At 43.9% G+C, this 11,650-nt stretch overlaps 1 protein-coding gene across 2 annotated transcripts in view; it reads left to right on the top strand.

Moving 5' to 3' along the window:
* The window catches only part of adgrb2 (adhesion G protein-coupled receptor B2), a 228,823-nt gene that overhangs the window by 3,973 nt on the left and 213,200 nt on the right, over positions 1-11,650 (top strand). The window contains exon 1 of one of the 2 annotated variants that reach the window (XM_071499910.1): positions 8,654-9,643. The exons of the other annotated variant lie outside the window; for it this stretch is intronic. The gene's annotated coding sequence lies outside the window, so the exon portion shown is untranslated. Of the gene's footprint in view, positions 1-8,653; positions 9,644-11,650 lie in introns of those variants that run through there. 2 annotated transcript variants of the gene reach the window in all.

Genomic DNA, 11,650 nt, shown 5'->3' with positions numbered 1-11,650 from the left:
AGAAGCAAAGAGCGAAAGGAAAAGCAGAAGAAGAGAGACAGGGGGAGGGATCAAGAGAGTAGACAGAGGAAAACGAGACGAGAGAGAGAGGAGTAACTGGTAATATGTGGGTGACGCTTATTGGTTTATTGGTTGGTGAAACCTACACCAGTCTCTGTTGTCCTAGTCATCTCTCCATTGGCCTGGAACCCGTTTCTAACTTCCTCACTCGCCATCAGTTACTTAACATCTCCGATCGACACAAGCTCCCATGAATCCAGCGTTCGTCACTCACCCCCCTCCTTGAAAGTCCAACTCTCTCCTCCTTAGTAGACCGAAGCAATCTCACTCTCATCTTGATTCCCTTTTGGTATTGTCAAAATGATGAAAATTGCAGCCATTCTTCAGTGAGTGTAGCTCTCTAATGGTGATGGGTGTTTTCTGCTGGCATGAAATTGCTAACTCATCTCCTGGAGGGCAAGATCAACCGTCATCACTACTGTCACGCCAGGCTTTATTCATTGCCTCGCTCTGCCCACCTCGTGGTGATGGAGTACAACAAAGCCTCGTATTTCATTGTGGCGTAAACACTCAATTAGGTTCATGTCTGGTGAGCAGAGCGGTCACAGGTATATGTCACAATGTTGATGCGGAAACAGCTTGATGACTTTTAGATCCTTGGCTTAGATTTTCTCTTCGATGAGAGGGCTGATTCATCTTTAAAGAATTCAGTAAAGTCTTTCAGTCAGTTTTATAATTAAATGACATTTCATTTCAACCACTACTGTAAATGGCAGAAGGTAAGAAAGATGCTTTGGGTGATATGGGTGACGTGACATTAAAATGGTTACATATGTCGCTAAGGTTCTGTGACTTCAGTGTGATTGTCAGATGTGATACATAGGCGTAAAATGGCGTAAAATGTCTGAAATGTGTCAGTTAAGACAGCTGGTGAAAAATGGTGAAGACAAACAAATCATATGTCATTGTCTTTGCCGCTTCTTCAAAATCATCTTACATTTTCTGACCGGGAAAATATGAACAAGGGATCGTAAATTACAACAATGATCTCTGTCACAGACATTTATCAACAGCCAGTAAAGGCTAAACTTCCTATTCCACCACTGCCATCCATCCATTGGCGATACCACTTATCCTTATAGGGTGGGGTTGAGCCAATCCAAGCTTACATTGGGAGAGGGCGGGGTACACCCCGGACAGGTCTCCAGTCTGTCACAGGGCTCACACATAGAGACAAACACTCACCTTCACACCTATGGGCACTTTAAAATCGCGAGTTAACCTAATGTGAACGTCTTTGGGGAGGAAACCAAAGCATCCAAAGGGAACCCAGGAAGGCCTCAGGAGTGAACCCAGAACCTTCTTGCTAGAGTCCTAACCACTGAACCATCGTGCGCCCCCTATACCACCACTTCACATCACTTAATCTTTGTCGGTTTTTCTGCAAGTGTCGAGTGTTTCAGGCAAATTTCAGGCTGTTTCGTCTCACTGGTGAGTCCCACATTGCCTTAAAGCATATGTTCAAGCTAAACTTGCATGGTAAGTTGCTTTTCAAGGGTTATTTTCTACTCTAGCTGTTTATTCAAGTAGTTGCATTGCTTTTTTTTTTTTTCCCCATTAGGCTTCGTCATGACATTTAATATATTCAAACCGCTAATTGTGCCTTCAAGCCAATCAGAATTGATTCTCCCATGCCATGCTAGAGTGATAATTCATGATTAAACACTCTTAAGACGCCTTTTAATCCAACACAGTATATAATGTTCAGTTACTTTGTCTACTGCCCGTCACTGAAGCCCTCTTCTGCAAATACAGTGCAAAACACGCAACCCTCTCGTTTGGTTAGAGGTGAAATGAAAAAAACAGATTCACCCTGAGTTTCTAATTAGCATTTTCAGAGAAGGGGCCTGAAAATATTTGCTAATATTGATCCGTCTTCACAATCAATGGAAAAAATCAGAATTATGCAAAGGGTTATGATGAAGGCTGAAGGACAGATCAGAAGTTAGCAGAAGTCCAGACTTGATAGAATTACTTCTTTCACAGTTTTTTAGATCCAGGAACCAGCTGGGGCACCACAGAGCTGCCCGCCCAGCCGAGAGCAAGGTAGACTTAAATCATAGCTTCTTTTTTTTTTTTTTTTGGGACCTGTTTGGCCTACAGTCAACCATGATGGATGGGGCAACAAAGTGTGGTCTGCTGTGGGCTTCAGCTGCTCTTAAATGTATGGGTAGGGGGCTGGAGAGATGGGATGAATAGAGCGGACAGAGGGATGAGATGGAGGGACCAGGGGAGATATATGAGAAGAAGGCCACGGAGAGGTGATAGATATCTGCAAAGAGGGGAGAGAGGGAAGGGAAAGACAGACCAAGATGACCACGGAGAAGTTATACTGTTTGAGGGGGTGGGTCGGGTGGGGGTGGGGGTGGGGTTGGTCGGTGGTTCTCAGCCTGTGATCTGTCTCTGTCAGATGAAGGAAAGGATTTTCTCCCTCAGATAATCTTGAAATTGAACACCGGCACTGAAGGTGAGAATGGTTGTGTGTGGGTATGAGGAAATGCACCACTCACAACATGTTACCCTGCATGTGAGTGATTTATAGCATGAAGGGAATGGAAATGATGAGTCTGACGTTGTTCACTCACTATCATGAAGTGCAGCCAACCCTGAAAAAGATGAGGAGGCAGGGATTAAATGGCGCGGCAAAATAAAAAGTTACAAATTACACTAAAAGAATAAAATTGGAAAAGGATTGTAACACTGAAGCATCTGAATCCCTTTGTACGTCTGCTGGCTCACTGCAGTGTTGTGTTCTTTCATGTCCTTCTATACAGATGATTGTTGTACTAAATATTCCACATTGTAAAAGTTGCTGATAAAAGTGTTATGATGTCTCTTCTCGCTCAGTCAGATTTAGAGTAAATACAGATGTCACTGTGGAAAAGGCTCAGCAGAGTCTCTGCTGCTTTCATAAACTAAACTCCATCCACCGGCACCATTTGATACCTCTTTTATTGAAAATATTTTAACTAAATCTAGGGATGGCGATGTTGATCTGTGGGTTGGCCCGCTGCTTCGGTCCAGACCGAAATATCTCAACAACAAATATCAAAAGCTGCCATGAATGCCATGAAATTTAATACAGACATTTATATCTGCTACTGGATGAATTGAAAACACACCAGAATCCCTAAAAAGAGCACTCCACCGATTTAGTACTGCACACCTACAACATTGTCAGACCTATGATGGGGAGTTAAAAAGAAAAAAAAAAAAACGAAAAAAACATCAGCATGTTAGCACTGTCGCTGTGTTATTGGTAGCGTGTTCGCATTGGCACAATGGCAGTGCTATGTGTATCTTAGAGTGCATTAGTTAAAAAACAATTGAGGAGATTCACACATCTTAACACACTTTAACACAATCCTAACATAAATAGATAAACAGATAAATATGAGGTGCTCAAGTGCAGCTGTTACTCTTCACAGTGGAAAATTGCACAGGAATGATGAAAGTCACACAAGGACTGTTTTCATCTTGCATGATTGTGTTGGTTAAGAGTGCAAATGGCTTGAGGAAAGAAACTGTTCATGAGTCTAGTGGCCTGAGTTTTGAATCACCTGTAGCGCCTGCCAGAGGGCAACAAGGTCAAACAGGTAGTGGTCAGAGTGTGAACAGGCCTTTACAATATATCTGGCTCTGGAGAAGTAGTGGGTGTTTGCGATATCTTCCAGGGATGGAAGAAGGGTTGCAAATGATTTTCTTGTGCAGTGTTTATGACCCTTTGAAGAGCCATTTTGTCTGCTGCCTAGCAGCCAGCGCCACAATGACTGTACTCTTATTTACATCCCTTTTTCAAAAAGACAAGAACAAGCTGCACTGTGCTGTTAACCTCTGCTCTAAACTGACTGCCAAAGTTAAGATCATCAGTGAACCGCACACATGGCGTCAGATGACAGGTGATGCCATGTGTGAGGTTCACTGATGATTTAAACTTTGGCAGTAGGGTTAATGGTTTAGGTTAATGCTGTCAGGAAAGTGTTTAGGATTCCCTGAATATGAAACAACAAGCAGAAGCAATCACACTTGTGAACTAGTGCCACTCGAGAGACAATTGCCGTCTTTTGAATTGAAGATTGACAGAGGGATGTAAAACTGAGAGAAAAGTTAGTTCTGACCAAGCTAAAAAAAAAAAAAAAAAAAAAAAAGCAGAGGACTGGTTTCATGTGAGAGAGGAGGGCAGCAAACCGGAGGATGGAGAGAGGAGGTGGCATTCAGAGAAAGGAGGAGGACGGAGTGGGTGGGGGAGCCAGAAGAGGAAGAGTTTTGTACCAAAGAGCACTATGATAATTGTCACATTTGATCAGGTTGGAGGTTTGGTTAGCTTCATGGACCACTGCTTTTTTTCCCCTCACCCCACCAAGGATTCAGTAGGCTGAGCATTAGATCACACAAACGGGCACATACAGTACACACCCAAATTTATGTTGACATTCATGTATATGGCTGCACATGAACACACATGCAGGTGTACACTTAATGATGCTCACACTAGAATGCCCATATGCATATTTACAGAAATGATGAAATACAGGAAGTAAAAAGGAAGTTCTGTAGCAATTTGGGAATCAAATGACAGGAATGCAGTAACATAGAGAAGTGAGGATTACTGAAGTGTTTCCCTGGAAAGTATGAATGGATATTGAGGTTGAGTGAAAACATTATGGTGTCTGTGTTATCTATTTTTTTTGCTTGTTTTTTATAGAAGTTGGTGAACTGGCAAACTTGAAAGCTATTAGCGCAAACAAGGATAAGAGAAGGCGAGAGTAATAAGTATGGACATTGAAACGGTTGACGGTTCACTGACTGCTCAGTGGTCCTGCGGGGAAAATGTACAACTCAAGTGAAATACGAGATTGAAAATCCCTCCGTCTGTGTATGTTTAGCGCGCCGTCAAAGTGGCTGTGATCGGGCTCATAGTTTTCCCTGACATGAGATAAGCGAACATAGGAAAGTGAAAAACAGTACGAGTTCAGCCCCGAAGCTTTGGCCTGTCCTTACTTTGCCTGATTCATGGGAAGCAAATCAAACCATTGTGTGATTTGTTGCACCATTGATTAGGCGCCATTTAGCCTCAACAAAAATTAATCAAACGGGGGCAATACAATTCTCTGACAAAGCAGGTGTTTTTAAATTACAGCGAGGAAGGCTAGAAAATTACAGTTGTTTTGATTAGGGCCCCAGCCGTGGAGTTGTGGGTATCTGCATGCCTTTGGGCTTTTTCTTTGAATGTGACAATTAAGGCTGTACACAAAAAACTGAGACATTAACATATGCACAAATGTAAACATGTGTAAACATAGCCTTAATAGCTGTCACTGAGGAAAATGTTTATTCTTAATACTAATATGCAATTTCTCAAATGATATCGGCAAAATACAAGAGGTGTGATACTTCTTGCTCGTTAGCAATATGATGGCACCCAAACCGAGGCAGCTTTACATTCCTATTATATAAACACCAAAGCAATGATTCCCACACTCAGTCGCACTCTGATTAGCTCCTTGTTGTTGTAATCCCGTTTTGAAGATTTCCTTTACTAGGTCTTGCTACAGTGTCAGTACAGGAACACTCCCTCTGGCCACAGCAGATGTCTGCTAATCAGGTCAAAGGGCCCCACTGACTTGTACTGATGTGTACATACATGCTACATGTACTTTATGCAGTTGCAAAGGACAGAACAAAGCTTGACCTAGCTGCTTCCTGAAGCATGGTCACCAGAGGTGCAGGTCGGCTCCGGTGCTGTGAAATTGTTATTACTGCTCAGGGTAATGTAGATAACTGAATGTATTTTTAAGAAAATGATAGCAACTACAACATGACAGAGACTTTCTGTAATGTGAGAAGACATGAAATGTCAGCTGTGTGAAAAGGTTGTTTCCTTCAACTTATTCGCAGTCATGAAATATTTTCTACACATGAGAGATACACACACACGTGTGTATTAAAGCTGAGATAAGAGCGGCAGTGTTTGTGGTAAAGAGTTTTCATTTCTCAAATGCAATAAATAAAATTTATACTGATATTGAATAGAGATTTCAAAATCATTTTTGTTTCTTAGACACTGAATTTCCCTACAGTCTAGTGAAAAGGAATCATATCAATACCATTTATAAGGAAGGTCTCAGTCTCTGCGCTGTCCTTTAACTGGTTACATGAGCTTCACTGTGTGTGTGTGGGTGTGGAGGTGTGCGCGAACCACTAAAAGCATAATCTCTGAGCTTCCATAAGGTGTCAACAAACATAGCACACTCTGCATGCCTTCCCATCATCTCACTTTCACCATGTCACTGGTTTAGCTTCCCGTTCGCTGTTTATCTTTCAGTATCAAGGTCAGCGTGAGCCAGTATAATTAGGCAGGACACTACTACACCACCTCCAGCATCTATTTGGTTTACTACACTGCAGACTGGAGTGCACATGCTTGAAGCACCTGCCAACCATCCCCATTGTAAAGCACAGGGAAACATTTATAGTCCTGACAGTGATTATTCTGTCTCTGCCAAGAATCTTGCAAAATAGGCTGCTGTAGTCGATGAAGAATTCCCTCTTTCTAGTGATTCTGTTATTCCAAGCTTCTCTCCTGCCAGCTGCTTGATGTATGAGGATGCGAGGATGTCATCTTTGAGTGATATTTGCGTCCCGCCCCGGACACTTGGTATGGAGAGAAAGTCTTTAGCATTATCTGTAGTGTGCCTTGTGTTAGAATAGTCAAACTTATCAGAATCCCTTTTCCAATTATTCATGGGAAATGATAAATCCTAAAGAGAGATTGGTATCAGGCAGTAAGTGAATTAAAGAAGGTGAGTGAAGAATTTTTCACCAATATATGTAACTGCAGAATTAGTTGCGATGGCATGTTCTAATGCTAATAAATGAGCGTGATTATCACAGCCGCGGACAGTCTGCCTTTTGATCTGCTTTGTGCTTCCATTTGAGCCAATTTGTGAGGCCACAAATTTGATTCTCGGCAGACTCCTCGGGGGTGAATTGCAAAGTGTTCATAGAAAGTCACTCATAAGAGCTGTAGAGTGGAGGAAAAATGATCAGTGGCAGATCTTTTCACTGTCCAGGAAAAATCCTAGGTTTCCTTGAGAGAAATTCAACAGGGTTAAGTTGGCATCACAGACTGTGCAGAGCTATTTAATTTTTCATGGAACACTGTGGGTGTCACCATTAATCAGATGTAGAATATTATCATTTTCCAATTATAAGTGGATTTGTCTGTAATGCAACGCAAGCCTCTCAACTCGGTGAACTGACGTGCTTCCCTAAGCCTCGCAGCAAGTCAGTGGTGTATTTCTAAACAGAGAACGGCGACAAAAAAAGTTTTCCAAAATCACAACAGGATCTATTTACATGTAAATAAACGTGTAGATGCAAAGGAAATCCAGCAAGCCCGCCGAAAAAGGATGCCTCACTTTTAAGGCAAATTCCTGGACTTGCGGCACCTGCAGGTTTCCTGATTAATATCCAGGCTTTGACATGCTGTAATCTGCCAGACACAGTTCCATGATAGCTTCTATTTTCTCTGCATCGTCTGCTGCTGTGTTCAACGAGCCCAATGGTGAGCAATTTTCAAATCTGGGTTGCGAGAGTAATACTGTCCACTTTTGTCTTCAGAGATACAGACTTCATTTTTTACACTGTGCTCCTCTCTTTCTCAGCATATGAATGCAAATGTAGCTTGTAGATGCTGACTGAATAATAATAATAATAAAAAAAAGAAAAGAAAAACTTCAATGTGTATCAAAAGCTTTCATCCTCTGACTTAGCTTGCACTAGTGGTTATATCTGTAACAATCAAAGAATAAGACTAATGTAATACGTGGATGACTAGTTGCAGACCAGTAAGATGACTGATAAACGGATGACGGATGAAAATATGGATGGCTGGTAGAAGCTACAGCTCCTCCTCCACCTCCAAGCCTTCAAAAGAAGCACTTGAGCTGACTAATGTCCCACCACTTGTACTCATCCATATGCAAATATATGCAGCAAGGTGCTCCAAAATCTAATCACATTATCTCTTGTATAGGGGATGCTTGTGATATAAGTATGAAATCTAATACTAAAGCTGTAAAAACATGAAGGTGCGGTAATTGCATGTTTGCATGGATATTAGCTTTGTAGCTTCATCCAGGGGTTAGAATATTTCTGGCAGAGGGCCGGAGGAGGTGACGAGGACATGTATTAGCGCGGAGGCTGTGGGATGATCTTTTCCAGTTACAGTTATTCAAAGATGTGAAAATGCAAGTGCTAATGTGCTGAAATACTTCTGATTGCATTATGGGTGAAACTGTTTACTGTAGGCTATGTGCTCCAGTGGATTGACAGTTTGTTCCTAACAGCTGATAGGTACTGCAGAGATATCAGGGAAGTCAGTGTGAACTGCTGCCAAACAAAACCATGTTACACATATGCAGAATTATCCTTTTTTTTTTTAAAAAAAAAAAAAAAAAAAAAAAAAGCCTATTTTGAATACAGCTGTGCAAGTGCACCCGCTGTATTTGGAAACTGCGCGTATTGACGTCACGATAGGCGATGGCAGTGGAGGTAAAAAAGAGCGGGAGGGAGAGGATGGAGGGGTGGAGGTGGTGGTGGTGGGAGGGGGTGTTGCGTTGTGAACGCGCCTGACGGATCCCCGGCGGAGGGGCAGCGAGGGCGCGCATCGCTGTCCTCCGCTTGTGAAGCGACTGCAGGGGAGCCAGATGCCCGACTGCGAGCCGCTGCCCGTGGATACCTATCCCAAATGCCAGAGCAGGCGAGAACCACAGACACATTTCACCCTCTGGCAGTGAGCGGAGTAAGAATTGTTTTTTATGTTTTCCTCCTCCTCATCATCCTCCTCCTCCTCCTCCTCCTCCTCCTCCTCCCTCTCCCCTCCAGCCTCCCTCGCTCTCTCCGTTTCAACCTCTGCTTCAAATGAGGAGCTTCCTTGGACTTGGAGTACCGGGCATCAGTAGAAAAAAACCCCGTTATCCCACAGCTCTGCCCCTGCTGCTGCGGCGCTGCTGCCTGTGAGCGCGTCCTCTCGCTGCTTGGGAATATACAGCCTGCCTATATGCGCAAAACCATGGAGATTATATGACGTGGATTTATTTTTTTGAACAAAACTGGACATCTACAATAACGACGTCCTTGCTTCCCCCCACCACCACCCCCCATTTCTTTTCTTTTCTTTTTTTTTTTTTTTTTACATTTTTTGGTTTTTGCATTGCCTTCTTCTGTTCAGTTCTTTCCTTTGATCTATATGGCTACTTTATGATTCCATGTCCTTAGCGCTTCTTCCTTGTTTTTATTTATTTATTTATTTATCTATTTATTTATTTATTTTATACACTTCTTCTTATTTTTTTTATTTATTTTTTTTATTTTTTTGGTCCGTTTCGAAGTGGGATGCCTCGCAGAGAACATTTGCGGGGAGAAGATTCCGCGCAGCAGCAGCGAGGAGGCTGAATGAATGATAGTCTCCCTCTCCATCTGAGACGTGCCATGGATGGGAAACTTAATTTGTTTCCACGGAACCGATCGGGGAATAGCCGTCGCATCAAATAACTAGGCTACCGCTGACAGCGATCAGGTAACGTGTTCTATCCATTAACCTCAACATTAACATGTAAAAAAAAAATATATATATATATATAATAATAATAAAACAAATCGTTGGACTGTTTCTTTGCGCCATGTAGGCTACTCCAGATTGCTTTGCGGTCTGTCGGCTTATTGAATTATTTATTTATTTATTTATTTCAGTCTCCTCATCCTTGTGTAAAGATCACAGTGTGTGTAAGTGGATTCCAGTTGGCGCATATATTCTCGGACTGACACAGACACTGGACAGTCATCTTCTCCAATCCGGGCTGTTATTACAAAGACTGAGAAGTATATCGGGGATGTGTGATCTGTGAACCCGAACGGAAGTACCGGTCACAGAAAAATCCCCAAATAAATCTCAGCAGCTGAATTTCAGCCCATTAGCTGAGCACAGGTGGACGGCGGCAGCCTCCTGAATGCTGAGTCCCTCAGTGGGAGACACAGAGAGCTGTATGATTGCCTCTGAAGCCGCTGGCAGACCTGTAACTTTGCGCAGTGGCCAAAAGAAACACACGCTCATGCACGCACACGCACACGCACACACACACACACACAGCGCGTCGTGCGCAGAACAGCCTGCTCAGACACTTTTATTTCCACCTTCCGTACACGCATTCACACGCTCACGTCCGCAACACACACACACACACACACACACAAGGGCGCGCACAAGGATGGTGTTCTCTGGCCTCCTGGGGGGGGGGTGTTCCACGATGCCATTTTGAGTTTAGAATAAATCAGAGCTCTTCTTCTCCTTCCACCCGAGCGGAGGCTTCTTTAACTGGAGATGAGTCCTGGCAGGAGGACGTCTCCTCCGTGGCCTGCTTCACGTACAGCGTTAGGTTAGAGGGCTGATGCCGGTGCCCCCCCCCCCCCCCCCCCACCCCCCCACCCCCTCTGTGCGCACTGTGCGCCTGGGTGAGTGAGTGCCTTCTCCCGGTGAATGCTAAAGAGCCAGGATGTACCAAAGACGCCAGTGAGCGTGCACTGGGGATTGAGAAAAAAAAAAAGTGGGGGTGGGGGGGGGGGCTGCTTGACTTACATCCGTACTGGCATCTCATCCACGCAACAGACAGCCCTTTGAAAGCTACCTGATCACGCACTGAGGTCCGATTTATCTGTGCGGGGCGCCTCTCGCTTTGGCGTGCGTCTGCCGCAGTGCCGCTTCTCGTCACCGTACCTCCTCCCAGTCTATTCCCCGCTACCTTCAGAGAAACGATAAGTAAGCGGGGGTTTTACGGAGCTCCTCAGACGCCCCCCCCCCTTCCACCCCCTCCACCCCCACAGGGTAGCGAGCAGGTGGCTCCGATGACGCTGAGCGGGAATGACAACCGGGACGCGACAACAGGAGTGCAAAGGAGCCTCCGAGCATCCTCTCTCTCTCTCTCTCTCTCTCTCTCTCTCTCTCTCTCTCTGTGTGTCTGACTCCCTGTACCCATCTGTTGAGCTTGCAGTGTTGGAGCTCTCTCTGCGCGCACCTGAAAAACAAACACACATCTCCACGATCACGATCAGCGACCTCGATCAGTTTTTTTTTGTTACTCCCCCAAGTAGCCATCTGTGTCATGTTGAACAGTTTCCTGACAATATTCTACTTATTCCACCACTGAGTAGAGCCAAACTCTACCACAGCAGCCTGTGGGTGAACAGGTGGAGGCTGTTTAACGGGGGACACTGATTCATGAGCAGTGACTGTCTCTTTTGGTTCTTGGCACCATTCAGGGTTTGGATCAGCAGGTCAGTTAGTGGTATTACTCATCTTCTGACAAGGACGTTCAGTAATCATGTCGTAGATTTTTTTTTTTTTTTTTTTTAAGAAATCTATACAGTATGACCACAGAATAATATGACTTTCCATTTCGAGAGCTCTCTGTGCCTCCACCCTGAGCAATGAATAACCATAACCTCACCTCTCCTTTTTTTTTTTTTTTTGTTTTTTTTGTTTTGAAACGCAGTGAATAACCTCATTTGTTTTATTTCTCGGGGGCCGATG

This window comes from Trachinotus anak, unplaced genomic scaffold (assembly GCF_046630095.1).
Source record: "Trachinotus anak isolate AG129_WGS33_773 ecotype Australia unplaced genomic scaffold, CSIRO_AGI_Tana_v1 ptg000016l, whole genome shotgun sequence".
In the NCBI taxonomy this organism is placed as follows: domain Eukaryota; kingdom Metazoa; phylum Chordata; class Actinopteri; order Carangiformes; family Carangidae; genus Trachinotus; species Trachinotus anak.
Note: the sequence above shows the minus strand (reverse complement) of the source record. Positions and strands in the feature narration are given on the sequence as shown.